A 22,553-nucleotide genomic window follows, 5' to 3' on the forward strand; every position below is an offset into this window, starting at 1 on the left:
GCCACCTGCTTTTCATTATCCATAACAACACGGAGGTGAAAGTTTTCGCAGACAAGTGAAACCGAAGGGTCCTCGTGCTGCGCTGCAACCATCTGATTTTGGAAGTTAAGTCAGCTTTTTTCTTCTTCACGGGTAAACACACAACAATGGATCCAGGTGTGTGTAGTAGGATTTAAAGATTGAAATCTATCTAAACGGTTTCACATTGTGACTTCACATCACATGGAATATGAAGGAAAGATCTTCACCTGGACTCTCGCTTTAAAGGAAATGATCGATCAGCATTGTTTGCGCTGTTTAGTGTCTCGGTAAGTCAACTGTTTTTCCCTATGTAATGTAACGGGAATATTTAACTCCACGATTTAACGTTTATCTACCATTTATAAATAAAACTCAGTTTTGAAAATACGTTGAAAATATGTTCAAATAAAAAAAAAAACACAAAGTAACACAGACTGTAAAAATGTAATTTTCCTATTAGAAAGATTTTAGATTTTAGAACTTATTTGGCGGCTCATGGCGATTTTAGAAATGTGCAAGATATCTGTTTTTGCTGCGGTTGGTCACATATTTTATTATCCGTTTGCAAAGCTGATAGACCGCCCAGTAATGTTACAGAGGTTAGAGGGAGAGAAAGAGCCAGTGTTTGTGGTTGGTCCATTCTGGGCTACTGTAGAGACATGTCGGAAGCGTACCCGCTCCCTATGTAGATATAAGGGGCTCATTTAAAGGTAGCAAAAGCACGATTCTTATTTTCAAGGGTATTTTCACAGATTAAAACATCCTTCTGAATATAATGTTCCATTTCTGCCAAGTCTGTAAATTCTAGACACTGCACCTTTAGGGAATACTCCCCTAGTGATTTGATTTGTTGTCTAAAAAGTGGAAGCTTTGATACTTCACTCGTAGCAGTAGCTTTATTCTTATATACACATGGCAGATGTTATTGTTATGTTGTTGTCCAAGAGAGAATACATCTATTGTAAGATTCCATGAATAGTATTACATTTTAAATTTAGTTGACATGAGTGGCTTTACCAGTCAAAAGTCTGTAATGTTAGTTCATGTAAATGTTCATTTATAGCAAGTAGACTCAAGAAGTTTGTTACATACGTTGGAACTAGAGAGGGAGTCAGTCAGAGTCAGTCCTTGACTAATTAACATGTTGCCTCTGCTTAGTTAAAACAAATAAATCCTGTTTTTTTAAATTTAACAACATCCTGCTGTGATTTGTACACTGTGATTTGTACACTCAGATTATGCAATCTAGCCATTCCAACATGCCTATAAACCAGGGGTCGGCAACCTTTACTATCAAAAGAGCCATTTTTGGGCAAAAGAAAGAAAAGAAAATCTGTCTGGAGCCACAAAACAACCTGTAGCCTTATAATGAAGGTAACACAGCCTATTAATTCTAATTTAGCCAATCAAAATTACTCTAAATGAGCATTCATTAATATATATTTTAGAATGCAGTCAAGTGCAAATGAGAGGCAGGACACTGGAGAGACGTCTCAGGTGATTTGGCTGGAAGCCCCCGCTGGCAGGAGCAGTGGCTTAGGTTTTGTTTGAACACTGGGGGTCACATTAAGTGGGGGATCTGCGCGTCCTCCCTGAGTGTAAAACACTCAGGTAGGAGTCTAAAACACTCAGGGAGAACTGCAATTTTTATACACCAATATGTGCCTTTGCTGCGTCAATTAATGTTGCAAATGTCTTTATGTTCTTATAATTCCTAAAAGTACATTTGCTTTCCGCAGCAGTTCCGAAATCGGTAAGCCAGCAGCGTTGGCGGTGAAAGCAAACAAATCGGTCCAGGCACTTTTTCCTCCGAGTCTTTTCTTTTTGGATATTTGAAAAGCATAGTAGTAGTAATAATAATAATAATAATAGTTTGTATTGTTGGCAAATTAGTTCCAAATGTGAGGAGAGCGTGTTCCAAAAGAGTGAGTACTGCTGCAATCCTGTATCCACTCCCAGCGGTCTGCTCTCCCATTGGCTGGAATGTCTGCATGTGCGCCAGTAAGGGGCCAAATACTCGATTTTGATTGGTTGCTCGACAGGAGGACCTGCCTCATCACGTTCCTGTGGCGTGCTTATGAAGCAGCTGTTTTCCATCAAAGCTGGAACTCGGAAAACTTACTGATGCACATTTTAGTTGACTGAAATGTTAAAACATTTTTTCTACACGGTGTGGAGGCTACACATTTTTTTTACAGTCTACACATTTTTACAATTGAAGAATGTAAGAATCACTATAAGCCTAAAAATATTGTTAATAAAAGTTAAAATGTTGAAAAATCATTTCCATATAATTTTTGGTCAAAGCCACAGGGAGCCACTGAGGAGGTGCTAAAGAGCTGCATGCAGCTTGGAAGCTGCAGGTTGTCGACCCCTCCTCCAAAACATCCTGTGGGTGATACTTCCCTTTTAAGGCCCCTAGTTCTGTGAGCCAATTGGGTTTGAGCACAAGTTCCCGGTTCCATTGTATTTAGTCCATAAACCTTCGCTAATTTCACCTTATCGGTCCACCAAAACATGTTTCTGAATATATTAGAGGTATGAAATAAGCAACACAGTTGCTGAATTTTCACTGATATGAGATCTACATGACCTAATTTGAAAGTTTGCTCCGACTTCCATTGCTGACACTGCATACAGGGATTGGCATCGGAAAATAAAATAAATTCATCTACAATAAAAAATACACTTTTTATTATTGGCTTTGTTTGAAGAAAGGCACAGCAGATCATGCGCTACAGCCTACAGTCTATCTACAGCATACTTTTTTTTTTCTTTTTTTTAGACGGAAACAGCCAGCACAAATCTTTTTTTAAATGCGTACATTGTCATCGCCTGCAGTTTCTTAACAGACGGTTGGTATTAATTCCTCTGTCTTTAAAAATATTTGTGCTGGTCTGTGAAATAAACAGAGCAGTTCCCAAAAGCGCTCCAGCCGTGGGTGGAGTTACTCAAATGGGGGGCGGTTCTTATTCTACCAAGGCACCAAGCAACATAGAAAGGGATCACAAATCTGAACGGCTTGTTGTTATTTATTTTCAGCGTTGATAGCTACAGTATATCATTGTTAGTTTGTCAAATCTTTGATTTGGAAAGAAAAACCCTTGTTTCTCAATAAGTAACTTTGAGTCCAATCACATTAAATCATTATAAATGTTATTTCTTTGTAGTGTCATAAATATAAAAAAATATTTCAAACAATTTAATAGGTAAAAGAAACGCTTGGGAGCAGTAAGAGCCGGATCAGCTCACTGAAAAGAGACAAACTTTTCAACACTACAAGTGTCTCTCTCCTCCACCCTGTGCATCCGCTCTCTGTGTCCGCTCTGTACTTCTTCTTCTTTTGGCCGCTCCTCTTTTCCTCTACCCTGGCAGCTCCATCCTCAGCGTCCTTCTCCCAATGTAACTCTTATCTACCCTACACGTGTCCAAACCATCTCAATCTCGCTTCTCACTTTTTCACAAAACTGTCCAACCTGAGCTGTCCCTCTAATGTACTCATTCTTAATCCTGTCCATCCTTGTCACTCCCAATGAAAATCTCAACATCCTCAACTCTGCCACCTCCAGTTGAGCCACCTGCCATTTTGTCAGTGCCACCGCCTCTAAACTGTACAACATTGTACAGCTTGTCTCACAAACGTCCTGTAGACCTTCTCCTTCGCTCTTGATGGAACCCTTCTGTCACAGAAGCCCACCATAATGTAGGGGTTGGCTGCAAATTTGAATGGCTTGTTTCAGGACATGTTTTGTGTAATAGACGGCTCACAAAAATCTATGTGGTTGTCTTATTTCACAGGTTGTGTTGGTATGCCCATCAGAGACCCAAAATGCAACCTAATTCGACACTGCACATCTTTGGGTTCCCATTTGAAAAATGGCTGCCAATTGACTCTGGTTGCCAGGGGCCACCAGGCAACCGTTGCTGTCGAGCCCTGCCTAAATTGGGAAAATATGTGACTAAATCTCTTACATTGAATTCATCTCTTTTCAAACAAAAGGTAATTTGTGTTTTAAATATAAAATTTTCTCTACAAAACTATGTTGTGTTAATTGCTGCAAAATGCTCCAAAATTTTGCAAGGGCAAAACAGCCCCATGTTGAGCATCGAATCACTTTGTGAACTTCTTGTTGAGCTTAAGCGGAAGCTGGTTTTCAAAGTTTTTGTCCACCAGTCTTGCTGTTCTGCATGTGAAAGTCAGCCCATCATGATTAAACAATCTCTCACAAGCTGTCGATGCAGGTAGTGTAGTGTTTGTCTTGGTGGGTTGTCTTGATGGAGAGTTTCTTGAGCCCAGGAAAGGAGTGTAGAAGATCCATTTTATCTGAGGAGCATGGGAGGTAGCAATCCAGTTAATCTGAGTTTTTGGGCTTCACGGTCGAAAATAACTCTTCTTCAGAAGCAGAGCAGGTGTCCAAAGTAACTTCACTTTCTACCATCCCAGAGGGACTTATGATGTATCCCTGTAAAACAGTCCAAAACATATTTACTATTAAATTTTGCGTGGTGGCCTAGAAGATTGCAATTTAGATTGCAAATTATTGGCATTGGGCCAAAACATTTAAAAAAAATCAATATATTTTGATTGAGAATAGTATTTTTAAAGCCATTTTTCTCATGTTGTACTTTTAGACACATGAAGAATTTAAAAGCTCAGAACTCTATCTTTGAGAAAGATATATCCGTCATTCATAAAATATATGAAAAAGGAGTGTTCCTAGTTTTCAGAAAAAAAAAACATGTTTAAATGTCACCATGTGAAGGGTGAACATCTTATATTAATAATTCAGATAGCTGTACTGTTCACACTACACAACCTTTGGTCTTTTGATCGCGAATAGTGAATAGTGCAGTCTTGTGGTTTGCACACTACATGACTGATAGGTGACAGGGCGTCACACATTACAAAACCAGGAGGAATCCCCCACAAGTCTGTCTGGTCTCCAAACTACATTTTGTCACAAAAACCCACGCGAGGAGTGACACCGAAAATGACACGATACCATGGGACAGGATTTTTATTTTTTATTATATTCTTGATCACTATAAACAAAATGAATAAAATAAATATTTTTATTAAGAAATATATAAAAAACCAAGAGAAGAAAAGTAAAATAAATATGCTGTGTGTTTCTGGCTGCTGCTTCGTGCAGTCCCTTCTCCCTGTCTTTCCTTCTCGACCTGTGTCCTCCCTGATGCGACCAGATATTAAACCTGCTTGAAATCTCGGCGGCGTCTGCGAGCCCTTGGTGAAAAGTGGGACCCCATTGTGACCAGTTCATACCACACACTCTTTGTTAACGGGAGTGCGCTATGATTTTCCTCAATCTGAGGCTTTGCTCATCAATCTCTAAAATGTCTGTTGGCAAGTGAGGTCAGGCCAGAATCACATAGTCTGAACTCAGCATTACATCTTTCTCAGAATAGATTTTCCTCATGGCATCCTCTACTCTGTCCTTGACAATACGGACAACCCGCTACATTGCCCTGAATGTGGAATTCCTTGCCAGTTCATTGACGGATTAGTTGCAGATCACACTCATTCTCCACCACTTCTGCCAGACTTGCCCTCCCCACCTTCTTCCATAATGGCCACTTCGCAAATGTAGAGTGAATGACGTGTTTGAAAGTCTCATTGTCCCCCTTCTCCAGCTTGTCTGATGTGGCCAGAAGATTCAGTGGATGGAAGACACATCTTTGATGTAATGGTATCTGATACTACAGGGCGTGGTTGTTGTCACTTCATATTTCATTGGTATTCTCAAACAAGACACCTTCTGCCTCATTCTCAGGTGCGTTGTCATCCTCATCCTCATCCTCATCATTAATCTCTGGCTCAGGTTCTGTGTGCTCCCCAAACACCGTTAAATCTTTAAGGACATTGGAACCTCTGTCAGTAGTTATCTTGACAACCTTGTCATAGATTTGATATTCAGAGAGCAAATTTAATAAAATGATTGTTACACAAGAAATAAATGGTATGTCAACAAATAACACATTTGTATATGGTTATCAGAAAAATCCTAGGCCTTGATCTCTGGTAAAACCCAGTGGGAAACCCAGGAAGTCCTTTTGATGGAGGGGCGAAGGAAAAATACCATATAACAAGGTGGGGAGTGGCCAGGCTAGAGGGGGATAGGACTGGAGGGGCATGGGGTCCAAGGGTCATCTGGTGGAATGTTGAGTTCTTTACCACCTCTATATCCAACTCTGAGGAGCGCCATATTTATAGTGGACCTGTCTCGTAGAGGGACCATGGACAGCAGCTCACAGCCAGATCTCCATTTCCAGCTTGGCCGGGGGTGAGTGCGTATCTAAGGAGGGAAACAAAGAGGAAAATTCAGGTTGCGCCAAAAATGCCATTTGCTGCACCCCCACAGCCTTTAAAATCATAGCACGGATGATCGGAGCAAGCTGGTCATATATTCTGCAGGGCAGGTACATGTGCATAGCGATAGGGCCCCCTTACGATTCAACCTTATCTTTATCTTTGCCGAGTCAAGATGTTTGAAGCTCCTAACAAGCTCTGTGAAGGAGTTCTTTGTTCAACCATTCGAGACTCACCATCACTCCCCCTTGGAGATCAGACATCTCCACATCTCCACATACTGAATAAAAGAGCTTCAAAGAAACGCAGAATAACACAAGTAACAACAAAATGCAGAAATGCATAACAAAATGAAAAACACATCCCAAAACCCCATAACATCCGATGAACATCAGAATCAAACAAATTACAAGCATTATAACACCGGCTTTGGAAAGTAGGACTCCCCATTTGCCGAATACTTTGTCCAGCCAGGCAGTATTCCACTGAAGCTGCGTCTAGCTGCTCACCGAGGCCCTCAAACAATTGAAACATGTAATTGGCAAAGCCTTGTTGATTAAAATATATGTAGTTCACCCAATCAATATTTTTGTCAATTGTTCACCAGGGACGAAGTATTGTATACACGCAAATCCACCTGAAATTTGGTTTTGTGCCTTAAATTTGTGAGGGGACCTCCCTTGGAACTCTAAAGGCATCTATGTAGACACAGGGGGCGTTTACAGATTGTGTTTTTTTTCAGTTGACCTGGGTGCAGTGTATCATGCAGTCAAAGACGTGTGGCCATGTGTACTCCATTGGTTCTGGGGTCGTAGGTTATAGGACCCCATTATCTTTTAGCGGTTGAGCATAATGCCACAGTATCAGGAGTACTATTAATAATGTTGTGATTGGTATGAATGCTAGGGTTCCTCTGATGCTGCAGAGTCGTTTTTTAATGGGTTAAATGGATGCCAAGTGCTTTGCCGGCTCATGGTTTCTGCTGGGTGTAATCACTGGGTGAGAGTACTCAGCCTTTGGCATAGTCATTGGCTTCCTTGGTGGATGCAGCGCTGATGGCGCTGGTGTCGTTTTGTCCACAAGTTGGCAGAGATGTCTGTGAGCAAGGAAGACAGTTCTGGTGGTTCAGTTGGTTCCATTGGTTCCGCTGGGGTCAGATGGCTATAGTCGTGGCTACGCTGTGGATCTTGGGCGGTGTTCGTCACACACACACATTCACACATCATCAGCAAAGCACATGCAGTTGGAATCTCATCCAGAAACTTGTCAGTATGCTCAAACCTTTGAGCCGCTCATTTTCTCCTATCTCCGTTCGTGACTTTTAACAGTCCATTTCTCATCCACTTTTCCATGTCATTCTATTTCCCTCTCAATACAATAATATTTCCGCCATCTTTATCCCAACAGCACTCAAACAACATTAATTTCAGCAATAATGCTGCAACACAAAATACAGTGCACACGAGGAGGAAACAGACATTCTACAACTACCAAAGTCTTACCACGTCCCAGACAGTCAACACTAATACAGATTTTCAAAATGACTCTGTGCACCTTAGTTCCTATGGGCCCTGTTGACTGGTCCGTGGTTCAGACCATACAACAAACCTCCATACCACAGATTCCATTTACACACAAAACACAACAATAATTCATACAACACTTACACACAGATTCTATTCTCTGCACAGGAATATTACTATATTCTAAGAATTGTATCACTATAGCTTGAGAGCTATGATATTGTCGTGTGTTCCTCTGACCTGGACACATGCCACAAAGACTCACAAACCTTGTTGACTCTTTTGGCACAACGAGGGCATAGTTAAAAGACCACTGACTGTGGACCTGAGAGTTCTTGTTGGTCCGTGTATAATTAGCATTTATTTTATATACTTAGGTGCAAGGCCATTTATAGCTTTATTTACAAGTAGCAGAATTTTATTTTTATTTGCTGTGACGTCAGTGGGGGGTAGTGTGGCTTAGTTGAGTGGGGAACAGCGTTGGTTTTTTATGTTTGGCATGTCAAGCAGCTGCACATGATAACGCAAAAATCTTTGTGGTGTCATATGTGTTGGTTTACCAGTTTGTAGGATCAGTTCTAATTTAGAAGAGAAATATGCCACAGAGTGGAGTTTTCCCCTATGTGGTTGACACAGCACTGATAGCACATATCCACCCTTTTGATCCACAAACTGAGTTAACGGGAGTCTATAGTCAGGGAAACCGAGTGTGGGTGTGATGGTAAGGACATTTTTCAGATCAGTGAAGGCCGCCCAAGCCTCGGGTTTCGTGTCTGTGTGTGTGTGTGTGTGTGTGTGTGTGTGTGTGTGTGTGTGTGTGTGTGTGTGTGTGTGTGTGTGTGTGTGTGTGTGCGTGTGTGTGTACATGTCACCTGATCAGGGTGTGCAGAGCCATGGCTTGGGTCGTTCCTGGGTTCCCCTCCTCCCCGCGTCAACTCTGATAATGTCCAGATTCCCCTGTTTGACCCCAGTTGCCCTGTGGTCGTCTCTTTGGTACCGTGGGACAGGCGTAGGCCCAGTGTCCTTCCTGGACTCAGCGATAGAAGGGGCTGCGGCCTAGGTTGTGACCTCCTCGGCCTCGGCGATTGAGACGGCTTGTTGGGTCCGGCCTGAGGTGTTTTGCTGAGGCTGTGATGGACCTTGCTGACCTTGAGTGATGGCCTGAGGGAGCATGGTCATCTGGGTCTGGGACTCACGTTGTTTCTTTTGATCTTGTTTGCGGTCTTTGTCCCTTTGGTGTGTCTCATAGGCGTTTTCAGTGTGGAGGATGGTGTCAGCAAAGATCACCGTCTTCCAGGTGACAAACGAGCATTGCGACATGTCACCGAGTGGGAACATCAGTCCGTTGATGAATGCGGACCTTAGATGAGTCTCATATGGTCTCAGGGGATGTGCCCCCATGTTTCCAGGTTTCACCAGCTCACTGTGGTTGTGGAAAACATCCGGCGTAGGCTTGTGGTGTCTCATCATCGTCGCTGTTGAGATCGACCACTGGTATGTCTGCGTTAGTGATGTTAGGCTCATCGTTAATGACGCAGTTGGGTAAATTTGGAGGTTGACACCGTACGGGAGGATGGGAGTCCAGGTCCAGATCCAGTGGATCTGGACCTGGACGGTAACATAGGATACACCATTCTGGCCGGTAACATAGGATACAAAGAAATAAAGTCGAGGTACCACTGTATATCGCCGACTGTGGCTTTTAATTTGATTTTATTTTTTTGTTTTTATACAGTCGTCCTTGTATTTCAAGGTTTCGTCTGAACCTCAATTGAAGGTAGCCAGGGTTTACTTTCAGATAATTTTTTTTAATAAAAATAATAAAAACCCGTATCATAAAATAAATTCTGATTTTGGATCTGATTTAAAAAAAATTCCAAACACTCAACATCTGTTTTTCCCCCCTATCAGGAATGTAGATTGAGGCAGTGCCCCAGAGTCCCAATGAAGAACGGTCCTCCAAACGAGGATTTTAGTCGATGCCGGCTCCGTCGTCGATGGTCCCCCTGGACGCAGTTCGATCCTGTTCCGTGACGCCAAATTGTTACAGAAATTAAAGGGTCGCTTTAATCTGCAGTTTATCAATCGGTGGTCTTAAATAAAGTGGCAGACAGACGTTGGTTTTACTTGTACAAGGGTCGGATCAGAGATGTGCTACGGAGCAGCTCTCCCTAAGAAGAATTAACCCTGTGGGCTAAAATAAAAGTGTGTGACTGGAAGCTACATGAAGTTGTGTTCTTCAATGTGTGTGTGCATATATGTTTATGTGACTATGTGGATTTAGATATATTGTTACAGTGGTATATGTATTGAGTATGAGTTTTGGGACTAGGAGAGAGAGGAGACTTGCGCCAATGTTCGCGTAAAATATGTACAAATGAACTGCAATAATTTCTACATTGTAACATTAAGATTCAGTCAGAACAAGAATTTCTTCAGTAAAATCTATATCTATCTATCTATTGAGATCATATATATACACCACATTCCAAATTATTATGCAAATTGCATTTAAGTGTCATAAACAGTTAATTTTTTGTTTTTCAATTAAACTCATGGATGGTATTGTGTCTCAGGGCTCTTTGGATCACTGAAATCAATCTCAGACACCTGTGATTAGTGAATTAGTTTGCCAGGTGAGCCCAATTAATGGAAAACTACTTAAGAAGGACGTTCCACATTATTAAGCAGGCCACAGGTTTCAAGCAATATGGGAAAGAAATAGGATCTCTCTGCTGTGTCAAATAGTGCAATGCCTTGGACCAGGTATGAAAACATTAGGTATTTAACGAAAACATAAACATGATCATTGTACTGTGAAGAGATTTGTGGCTGGTAAAGAGCACAGACGGGTTTGTGAAGAAAAAGGCAGAATAAGGGAGGTTTCTGCCAGACAAATTCATTGGAATAAGAGAGCTGCTGCTAAAATGCCATTACAAAGCAGCAAACAGGTATTTGAAGCTGTTGGTGCCTCTGGAGTCCTGAGAACCTCAAGGTGTAGGATCCTCCAGAGGCTTGCAGTTGTGCATAAACCGACCTATTCGGCCACCCCTAACCAATGCTGACAAGCAGAAACAGTTGCAGTGGGCCCAGAAATACATGAAGACTAATTATCAAACAGTCTTGTTTACTGATGAGTGCCGTGCAACCCTGGATGGTCCAGATGGATGGAGTAGTGGATGGTTGGTGAATGGCCACCATGTCCCAACAACGCTGCGATGTCAGCAAGGAGGTGGCGGAGTCATGTTTTGGGCCGGAATCATGGGGAAAGAGCTGGTAGGCCCCTTTAGGGTGCCTGAAGGTGTGAAAATTACCTTGGCAAAGTATATAGAGTTTCTGACTGACCACTTTCTTCCATGGCACAAGAAGAAGAACCGTGCCTTCCATAGCAAAATCATCTTCATCATGATTGTTTTTAAAAATTCTGTTCCCTTACAAATCATCTCATGCTCCAAAGAATATCTCTGTGTCATTGGCTGCTATGGGCATAAAATGAGAAAAACTCATGGTTTAGCCCCCATCCTCTCCTGACCTCAACCCTATTGAGAACCTTTGGAGCATCCTCAAGCAAAACATCTATGAGGGTGGGAGGCAGTTTGCATCAAAACAGCAGCTCTGGGAGGCTATTCTGACATCCTGCAAAGAAATTCAAGCAGAAACTCTCCAAAAACTCACAAGTTCAATGGATGCAAGAATTGTGAAGGTGATATCAAAGAAGGGGTCCTATATTAACATGTAACTTGGCCTGTTAAGATGTTTTTGATTGACATAGCTTTTGATTTCAGTAAACATGACCAACAAATGACCATTTTCAGTTGTTTACAACCTATACAATGTTTTGAACTTCTGTTGTGCATAATATTTTGGAACAGTGCATTTTGAGTTTTTTATTTTTGAAAAAAATACTGTTATCATTGGGAGGTTTGTTCAATCACATTTGAAATTATACTCTAACGGTTGTTGACTTGAAAATTTTACTGACTGTCATTTGCATCCACTATTTAGGAAAATCAGAGAAAAATATCATTTGCGTCATAATTTGGAACACGGTGTACATATATATACTGTATATATGATCTATGTATCATCTATATATATATTATATATAGATTATATAAATATGAGCTACAGTATAACTATTTATCTATCTAACTATATATAAACTGTTTTATAGTCACATCAACCTAAAAATATGAAGTAAAACCCAGAGTCCCCACCCGGTTACGGAGAAACACACAATGGGATTCCCGTCTCACCCAGTTTACCCATGCACGGGGTGCGCGGGACCCCGGGGTTATCATATGTGCCCCGCAAACCCCCCCGACAATTTACTTATTTTCAAATCTCCCCGTCAGGACTTGGCACCGGCACAGCCACTCCACGGATTTCCTTACGCTTTTACACTTTCATTAAACACTTTAAATCAATATAACTACGGTCCGACAATTATTTTAAGTCTTATATTTAGACTGATAATTCATTAAACAGGCAAGAGTACAGCAGTGGTGAAAATGCGTAGTGAGCAGCAAAACTATAAGTACTTGTTTGCGCTGGCATATCATTAGCGAAATGTCTTTGTGAATAGGACGCTAAAAAAGTGCGGGCTCAATTGATATGCAATTCATGGTCCAATTAGCGGCCACAATCCCTTTCTGTGTGAATTCGTCCCTCAGTGTAGTAGTGGTAACATTTTAAAGTCTTATTTCTAATTTCTTCCTTTTACTAGTTTTTAATCACTTTAGTGGCATAAAATGAAGAAAAAATAGAATGAATTCATGAATCGCATTTATTGTAAGACAATCAATCTTCAGCTAAATTTTCATGATCATGACCAAGATAATAACATGCAGACAGACTGTCACTTCAAAAAGATGCACAAGGAATATCTACAGATCTAGGAACAAGCAGTGAGTGCTAATACTTGTGGTGCCAGGGCAAAGGCATCAGGTGAAGATAAAAACTAGAACATTTTGAAGATAGAAGAGAAGAAATGCTAGATTATAATGCCAGAAAAAATTAATCTCAATCTCTTTTGAAAGTCCCTATTATCCATGTAAGGATCCTTTAATAACATGCACCTAAACCACATGCACTGTGTGCATATGATTTTGCCATGTTCTTGTTCCCCTTGTCAACGTTGCTATTGAAAGACTGATTTCTGGCATGAATTTATACACATAATGAATACGCTTTGGTTTGGGTGTGTGGGTGTGAAGGCAAGAATGGGGCGTGCATGTGCTTACTTGGCTGTGGGTCTATGTTTCAAAGTATGTGTATCAAATATGCCCGTGCTTTAATAAGGTCAGCCCAGCCCTTTACCCAGGTGGAACAATTGCCTGGGGGGAGCACACACACTCAACCATAACAGCCATAACAGAGTGTATCCATCTCTCCCTCCCTTAGTGTTGGGCAGTTTATATATTTTATAAACATAGAAAAAAACATATAATTGTATATAGTTATATATATACTGTATATATATATATATGCTGTATATATATATATATATACATACACCAATCAACCAAAGCATTAATACCACCACATATATTGGGTAGCACCCCCTCAGAGGCATGGCCTGTGGAGTACAGGACCTCTGAAGGAGTCCTGGGGTATCTGACTCCAAGATGTAAGCGGCAGAGCCTTTAAGTCCTGTGTCGCGACGGTTAGTGTTTGTTTTTCCAGCACATCCCACAGATGCTTGATCGAATTGGATCCTAACCCCGGCCATCCACATGATGTAGAAGAAAAGTGAATCATCAGACCAAGCCACCTTCTTCCATTGCTTCATGGTCCAGTTCTGATACTCACGTGTGCTTTTTTGCAGTGGACAGGGGTCAGCACGGGCACTCTGACCGGTATGGGGCTACGCAGCCCCATATGCAACAAGCTGCGATGCACTGTATGTTCTGACACCTTTCTATCATAGCCAGTGGCATTGTGGGGGGAGTGGTTGGTCGTTGGTATAGATGTTGAAGAGAAGAGGGGCCAATACACTGCCTTGTGAAAGGCCGTTCTTTTGGGCTTTCCATTTGCTCTTCTTGTCGTTTAATTGAACGAAGAAGTGCCGGTTGTTGAGGAGACTTTTTATGACTTGGCAGAGGTCGAGGTCGCCAGTCATGTCCAAAAGTTTTCTGATCATGGCGCGGTGCTGGACGGTGAGGTCTATGAAAGCTGCTCCGGTGATGAGTTTGCACTCAAAACCATTCTCAATGTGTTGGGTGAGGTTCAGTAGCTGCTCAGGTTTAGATAAATAGCCCTCGGGGCATTGTATTTTTGAGTATAAAGTAGCGATAAATGACGCTATCATCAAGTGGTTTATGTAATCTAATTCTGTATAAATGTAGCTTTGGTTTGGGGGTGGTGTGGTTTAAGATGCCACACCTGTCTTGGGTCTAGGTAATTTGGCCCGGGATCTGGGTGGGTTGCCACGCCTGTTGCTCATAAGAGCAATCAACAAGCAACAGGTAAAACCTCCATCCAAATACACACAGGAGAAGAGCCCTCGTCATAACATGTCTTCCATCTGCTCCAGGCATGTTCCACCTTGCACACTCTCTACAATAAAACTGCTACTTTTCAATCCCATTGCCTGTGTCTCTAGGACTGGGAATTGTTTTTAAAAATTCTGTTCCCTTACAAACATGGATACCTTCACTGCTTTGAAATATAAATCCATGATATACATGGCACACTTATTACTGTACCAACCTTTAGTTTGTGGGTTTAAATGCTCACCTTGCTTAAAATGACTGACCTGTACATCGATGCAACTGTCTCCATCCGTCTCCAAATATACTGTACCTCTCTTCTCTCTTTCGTATATCATCAGATGGCCAACTCAGTGTCATATAGCCACGCCCTCGTCTCCAGTCCTAGGTCAAAAAGGCCAGCTTCTGAGGGTGGGCTGTATAGGGGGCAGCTGGTGATTATGTGCTCGGCTCTCTGTTCAGGTTCGCCACACTCGCATGACGCACTGTCGGATAGGCCCCACTTCTTTAGAGAGGACTTGAAGCGCCCGACGCCAGTACGCAGGCGGTTCAGCGAGGTCCATAGGTGGCGTGGCATGTCTTCTCCTTTTACACCTCCTCCTGGGTCCCGGATGTATCGTTGGATGCGGGAGGGCGCAGCTGACTCCCACGATTGTCTCCAGGATGCTGCCAGCCAGGCGTCCTTGGACAAGTCGTCAGGGATCGACTGTAGCATCTCTTGTGCTGCCTTGTTGTAGGGATGGCGAGACTTGAGCCTGCATGGTGGTGCCGGTGTTGTTGTGGCTTTGTGTAGGATGTGCCAGTCGTTCTTCTGGGCTTTCCTTGCCAGGGCGAGGGTAGCTGCTTCCCGTCGGAGACTGGGTGGGGCGATACCAGCTAGGACTGGCAGGTAGGACACAGGGGTGGGTTTCATACAACCAGTTACTATCCGGAGGGCGCTGTTGATGACAGTATCCACCTTGTTCGCATGTGGACTTCTGCTCCAGGCAGGGGCACAGTATTCCGCTACGGGCAGGACCAGGGCTTGCGTGGATATGCGTAGGGTCTGGAGGGAAGCTCCCCAAGTCGAGCCTGCAAGGCGGCGGATGAGCGAGACCCTTGCGGTTGTCTTGGCCTTCACTTCATCCAGGTGCTGCTTGTAGGACAGCGTCCGGTCCAAGCATACGCCGAGGTACTTGGGGGCTTGCTGGAACTCCAGGCCGATGTTGCCAACATGCACGTCCAGTTCCCTTCTTGCCTCCCGGTTGTAGAGGTGGTAAGCTGCAGACACTGTTTTGCCCATGCTGAGCTTAAGGTGCCACTTCTGGAGGTAGTCTGCCAGGATGCCCATGTCTCGGTTGAGGCCTTCTTCCATAGTGTTCCATGTTGGGCATCGAAGCATGATGGCCAGGTCGTCCGCATAGCCGTACTTCTTGGATGTTGTGTCTGGCAGGTCGTGAATATAGATGTTAAATAACATTGGTGAGAGGACAGAGCCTTGCGGGACACCGTTCTTCAGCCTTCTGAGCCTGCTGGTCTGGCCATCGCTGGTTTGTAGGATGAAGCTATGGTTAGATAGCATCTCCATAATAAATCTCACCATGTGCCGGTCCGGGATTGTTCTCAACAGTTTCAGGTGTAGTCCACGGTGCCACACGGTGTCATAAGCGGCTGTCAGGTCCAGGAATACTACTCCAGCTTTCTCATTATCTTGGAAGCTGTCCTCGATGTCCTGGGTGAGTAGCGTTACCTGGTCCACCGTTGACCTGCCTCTGCGGAAGCCGGCTTGTTCCGGTGGGAGTTGAGGGTCCACCACTGGCTCAATGCGGCTGTGGATCAGCCTCTCCAGAATCTTGTACGGGACACAGAGCAGGGATATGGGCCTGTAGGACTTCGGGTCTTCGGCGGGTTTGTTCGGCTTTGGCAAGGCTATGATGGAAGCACGGCGCCAGGTCTTCGGGAGCTTGGACCTCCGGAAGCATGATGAGAAGAATGTGCGTAGCCATTGAGATGTTCTTTGACTTTGGTGCATGACAAACTCTGGGTGGATATTGTCTCGACCTGGTGATTTGCCCAGCTTCAGTTTTTTAATTGCTGCCTTTAGCTCGGCTGCTGTGAAGTCTCCTGAGAGATTAGCATCAGCGCTGGCTGCTCCGGAGAGGGATGATACCTCACACGATGTCAGTCGTGCGAAGTTTTTGTCCGCATCAGGGAAGCGACCATTTTTCAGGAGCTGGGAAGCAATAGCATCTGCAGTCACTGGACACCTACGAGGTGTTGTTTTTCTCCCTGAGAGCAAGTTGATGGTCTGCCACGCCTTCCGGCTGGAGTGGGTGAAGTCGATGGATTCCGCTACTTCCGTCCACCTAGCCCTTCGGGTGTCATCCAGCTTCTGCAGTAGGGTTGTTGCTGTTGCGTCCATTTCTTCTCTGGTGTCGCCTGCTGGTGTTGGCGCAACAGGCAGCTGCACTCCTCATCCCAGCCCGGGATATAGTTTTTATTGTAGCCACGTGGGATGTTGTGCTTTGCTGCCCTTAGGAGGACTTCACAGTAGGCACTGTATGCAGCATCCACGTCTTCTGCTTCTGGGTCCATGAGACCAGCAGTTCTTCTTTCTGTTTCCACCGTAAACGACTGCCAGTTTGCCTTCCTGAAGTTCCATCTCCTGACCGGTTTGCCAGCTACCGGCTGTACTAGGGATGGTACTTTGATGATGGATGGCCGGTGGTGTGAGCGAGGGAACCTGTCCAAGACACATCTCTCCGGTTTCAGGTCGTTACTGCGGCATATGACGAAGGCCAGATCTGGGTTGGTATAAGAGTTCCAACGTGCAGAGCAGAAGCTTGGGGGCTCCTTTGGGTCGTACAGCAGTAGTGCCTCAACGTTAGAGGCCCACTCACTCAGTGCTTCTCCATCCTGTGATGTGTGTTGGTAACCCCAATCCGTATGTTGGCAGTTGAAGTCACCTGCATGGATGGCAGGAGCAGTCACGGATGGAAGTGATGATGCAGTCAGCGCTGTTGGTGGGGGCTTATATACGTTCACAACAGATGTTTCTTGGATTTTAGTGGCCAGCCACTCGATGTTGCAGCCAGGTGGAGATTGGCTGGTGGCTGCCCAGCTCAAACCATCTCGGACGAAGGTTGCCTAGCGATTGCGATGTACCTCTCTTAAGAGGCCTTAACTTCCTGTTTGTAAGAAATTTTGAAAATTTACCAGGAAACCGTTTAGAGGAAGTAAACTTAATCAGTAACGACCCTAAAGTCTTGTGTTAAAAATCTGCTGACTGTTTCTCGTGAAATTTTTCACTTCCATTCAGTGAGCTTTTCTGAAGCGAGCATCTGGCAGCCATTAGCCATACTGTAGTTTCTGCCTTGGCTTCAACACCCTACCATAGTGCTGCTTTTTCTGACCAAAGGGACATTTCTCAACCTATACATCTCTTTCTGTCCACTCTCTCCCAGGTGGCGCATTGGGAGCATCGCACGCATGGTCTGACCAAGTTTTTGGACAGTCCCTCCCTGGCCTGTTACTGCCTGGGCTTCATCATCCTCCTGCTCAATGTCTATCGCAGCCACAGGTAGAAAAAAGGCTCACATTCTAGCACAGTACTCAAACCATTCTTTTTAAAGGTAGATTAAATTGTTTTATGGTCAACAACTATTATCTCAAGCTATCTGTTTGGTACATGCAACCAATGTTTTGAACTTGGGAACAAAATCTTGTAGAGTTCAATTCTAGTATCGGATTATAAGCAACATATCATTAATGAGACGAACAATGGAGGTTGCCTAATATAAAAGAGCCTGCTCACAAATTATTAAAATGTGAGTTATTTTTTTTTTTCAATGGCTTTTATTGATTTCTCAGCAAGCATGAAAAACTCAGAATAACACATGTAGAGCGCTCACATAGTCTATCATTACCATGCAGCATTGGGCACTTTGAGCTAATAGAAGGAAACATTTTCCTACATTTGACTTAATATGGATTGATTTGCCTTTCGGTCCAGATCTGGACTTTTAAGTGTAGCGTGGTCCTAGCATCAGGGGCTGCACTTGGACTGTACAGGTGTGACCCTTTGGCTAATGTTGCCATAGCAGCTAAAACCTCACTCATCCATGAATGAGATCATTTACACAACAATTCAGAATGGTAAATTCATTCAGAAAAAAAAAAACAATCATTCTGTCTTTTCTTCTCCTGTTACTCACTTTACTCTTTTCTCTGCTATCCTCCATCCTCCGCTGTGCCTGATTTTCTTTTAGGCTTCCGTTTTCTCTCGCCTCTTCCTGCATGCCCTCCTAATCCACACTGCCGTATAAATGTCTGCCAGTAACTCCCTGTTACGATCGGAGCTAGGGGGGACCCAAACGCACGACACAGAGATGGGAGGCAGACAGGGGGTTAAACAAAGGATGTTTTATTGACAATACTGTGGAGATGGCCAGAGGGATCTGGTCAGGTAGGGATGGAGCAGGGCAAGGCAGGGATGATGACCGGGCAGGAGGGGTCCGATGGCCGGAGGGATCTGGTCGGTGAGGGATGGAGCAGGGCAAGGCAAAAAAAGTAGACATCAACTAGGGGATAGTAACAAACAGTTAGGAACTAAGAGCTAGGAACTTGGCACTAGGAACTTGGAACTAGGAACTGCCCAGTAGCCGTAAAACTTGGGTAAGCTAGTTGACGGTCTGGCAATGAGTGACTGGGGAGCTGGAGAATAAATACTGTGTGGGTGATGAAGGTAAATGATCCCAGGTGTATGAAATTGGCTAAAGGGAGGAGCCGCGGATGGGTCAAGAGTGGCCTCTAGTGGTGCTGGAAGGCTGTGGGCCTAACACTCCCCTTCGCTAGTCACTGTCAATAACACCACGCCTCCCACTTCCGATCCGAACCAGCGACAGAACCGCACGCACGCACGTATTTAATACTGTACGTCCACATTTGTAGATTCACAAGGAAACCATTGCGACCGGAGGTTTTATTTATCATACTCCTCTTAAGTATATCTGTTGCTTGGCAACAAACCGTGTTCTTGTTTTGCAGCCCAAACTTAAGTTTTAATGCCATGAATTGCCTGAACAGCTCTCTCTGGTCGTTTCAAAGATTAAGTTTTTCAAAACCGGAGTACAGTGTACATACTAATAAGGTTTTTTTCTGTGGCATAGAACCGTGTTTTTTTATTTTTTTATTTTAATTTCTAAAATTAGGAGTTTTGTTCAGGGGAAATCTAGAAAAACCTTCCAAACTCATGAGCCAAAATACTAAATGACCATTTTGCCTAGGTGTAATCTGAAGATTAGATTACAGTCTATAAGATTCAAGAACAAAAAAGAGGAAAAATCTCAATCAGCATTTCACTGTTGTTTTGCTTTACATCCCTGTTAGGGAAAGCTAAGCACAGAAAAATAAGTCCAGTGCTTGTTTTTTTTTTGCCTTGCACCTCCGCCGATTGTGTAATTCTACCCTACAAACTAAACTATTTCCATTGAAACTCATCAGGATCACGTTCAGCCGATTTCACTTGTACTTTTGCTTTTTCCTTGGTGTTCTCTCTTGAGAAAAATTGCCGTGGTTGTAATTTAAGGTCACATATTGGCAACATCATGACATCCAATGATAAATAAAACAAGTTTTCAGCCAACATACATCACTATTGTATAGTGAAAGTAAAGATAGGTAGTGACGGTGAAAGATTTTTTCATAAAACTGTATCTCAATAAAATTGACATCTACAGGCTGTAGTTGCACATTTGTAAACAGGCAAATGTAAAGAAATGGTTTTATGGCGTGCCAGCTTGGATAATTATTTGTCACTGTTTGCAGTATTATTATTATTTTTTAAAGTGCCTTTTTAACAAAGGCTTGTAAAGTTTACCTTTTGCTACTAAAACCCGTTATTTCTCAAAAAAGTAACCGTGGAATGGTAGTACAGTAGTACTGGTAGAATGTAGTACAGAGTGCATTGTATGGTGGCCCTGAGAGTTCAACGCACTCCAACTTTAGACGACACATGCAAATAAACAAACGCAAAAGCCACAACACATGCGCAGCATTTAGAAAACGCACTGCAAGGCCAGACGTGTCGAATGAACTACATACCAAAACGCTTTGCAATTTCAAAAAACACAACCGGATTAACAGAAAACACAAACACAAAAGCCATATTACGGAAGTGAGCCAAAAAAATTATATTGAACTAAATTATTTTGTGTCTGTAATAATATATATATGAATTTAACAAGTAATTAGCTGGGAACTTAAGTATCACAGACCAGTCGCACCACGACCATGTCCAAATCCTCCACCTGCTTCCTCCATGCAATTAATAAATATCCAACCAACCTATGGTTTACAGAGTACTCAATTTATTTTGGGCCAGTATCTAAGTCTATAGGAGGGGTCAAATGACAGAATAACAGATAAAATAGGTAACTGGAGCCACAGGGTACTTTCAATTTTAAATATGTTTAAGACTTATTACTATTACTACTTACTATTTAAGAAAAAAAAAGATAAATAAAAGTTTCCTCTCTAAATCGGCACTCTAGTGTTAATCAACAGTTGGATACTGTACTTAAGGCATTTAGTACAACAATACACTGTTTAAAAGTGTTCTCAATTTAAACAGTCAACATAAATTCCATGAAACTAGTTTCTCAACTCATTTCACTCACAATAGAAGAAAATGTCTTTGAAGTTTAATAGAGTTCAAGATTCATTAGGTCCCTTCATTGACATTCAATGTTGTTCCTTTGTTATGGTCAGTCAGCAAGCTTCAGTTAGATAAGGTATTGTCAGCAAGTCAGTTTCAGTTCAAAATGCTCTTAGGTTTGTCCACAGTCAAGTTGTAAGGTGTGGCTTAAACGGTCCTACCACACTGGTGTACTCAAGTGATGGGAATGAAGGAATGGGTGGTTTCCTGTTCGGCAACAGGTGTTCTTGGTCCAACTCTTCAGGGTAAGGAAGTGATCGGGTTCAATGGTGGCTCGCCAACTCCTTGGTCAAGGAGAATCCATAATCCAAAATCAAACGGTATTTCCAGGGAATCTTAAAACCTATCCTGTGTAAAAACAAGGCTTTTACTATATTGAGTCATGGAAACCCCATTATCTATGGCCATAATCAACATCACATCAAAATTCATAAAATAATACCGTAACACAATAGTGAATTAAGAAATTGTATATATATTTTTAACTGTACAGCATTTCTTGTATGGAATATTTTATCCCTTCTTAACATCAATCATACTTTCTTTTTTTGCTTTTTTAACCATGGATTATGATGATTAAACCTCTTAACCATGAAATTCAGACATGTGTGTTTCTCTTTAAATCATGAACTGAAAAACAGCACAACATCATATATCTTACATGCCTCACATTCATATATCCAAGGCTATAGTTTAAATTTGAGCAGAACGATTCATCTAATTCAAACCGACATCACAATTTAACAGAACGCAATTTTCAAATCGCAAAGCCTGTAATTTAAAAAAAACCTGTTTGTTTTTATGTTACACAATATAACCAATAGGGCTGTCCAGGGCCGCCTCTTCTTACAGGCTAGATAGACGGTCTCCTAGCGCGACATCGCGGGGGGGAGGCGCGGAGAGGGAGCTATCGGGGCACATTTTGCCAACCTGTCTCCCTCTCCGACAGTACCGACGATGCGCGTGCCAGCGATGGGGCGGGCCAAAACAATGTGTTTTTATTTTAAGTCTCGTATGGAACGAAACAAGTGTGTATGGAACATAACCGTGCGTTATGTGGACACTTTCTCTGCGCACCCCTGCCTGCGATTGTTTTGTGCTGCCCCCTGGTGAGAGCCGGGGCCCTGGCCCGGGCCACGGTGCACTGCATGTGTCGAGTCCGGAACGCCCCTCTTCTGTTTGTTTTTCATAAAACTGTTTTTTTTGTTATTTTTAGCTTTTTTTTTTTTATTGAATGAGCATAAAACTGTCCCTAAGAGCATGGAGCCGCGCTCCGTGTATGTGGATGTATGCGCACGTTTTTTATAAAAAATAATACATTTCTTCTGAAACACTGCATATTTTTCGGATGTTAATTTTCAGATTCGAACAATTAAAAGGCCTGAAATTATATCAATGAGTTAACATTCTACTGTGATTCAAGGTTTTTCTTTTTACAATTCAATCATTAAATAAAAATATGATATTCATATCAATTAATGTATCAATTAATCTAA

The sequence above is a fragment of the Zeus faber genome, assembly GCF_960531495.2.
Source record: "Zeus faber genome assembly, chromosome: 20".
In the NCBI taxonomy this organism is placed as follows: domain Eukaryota; kingdom Metazoa; phylum Chordata; class Actinopteri; order Zeiformes; family Zeidae; genus Zeus; species Zeus faber.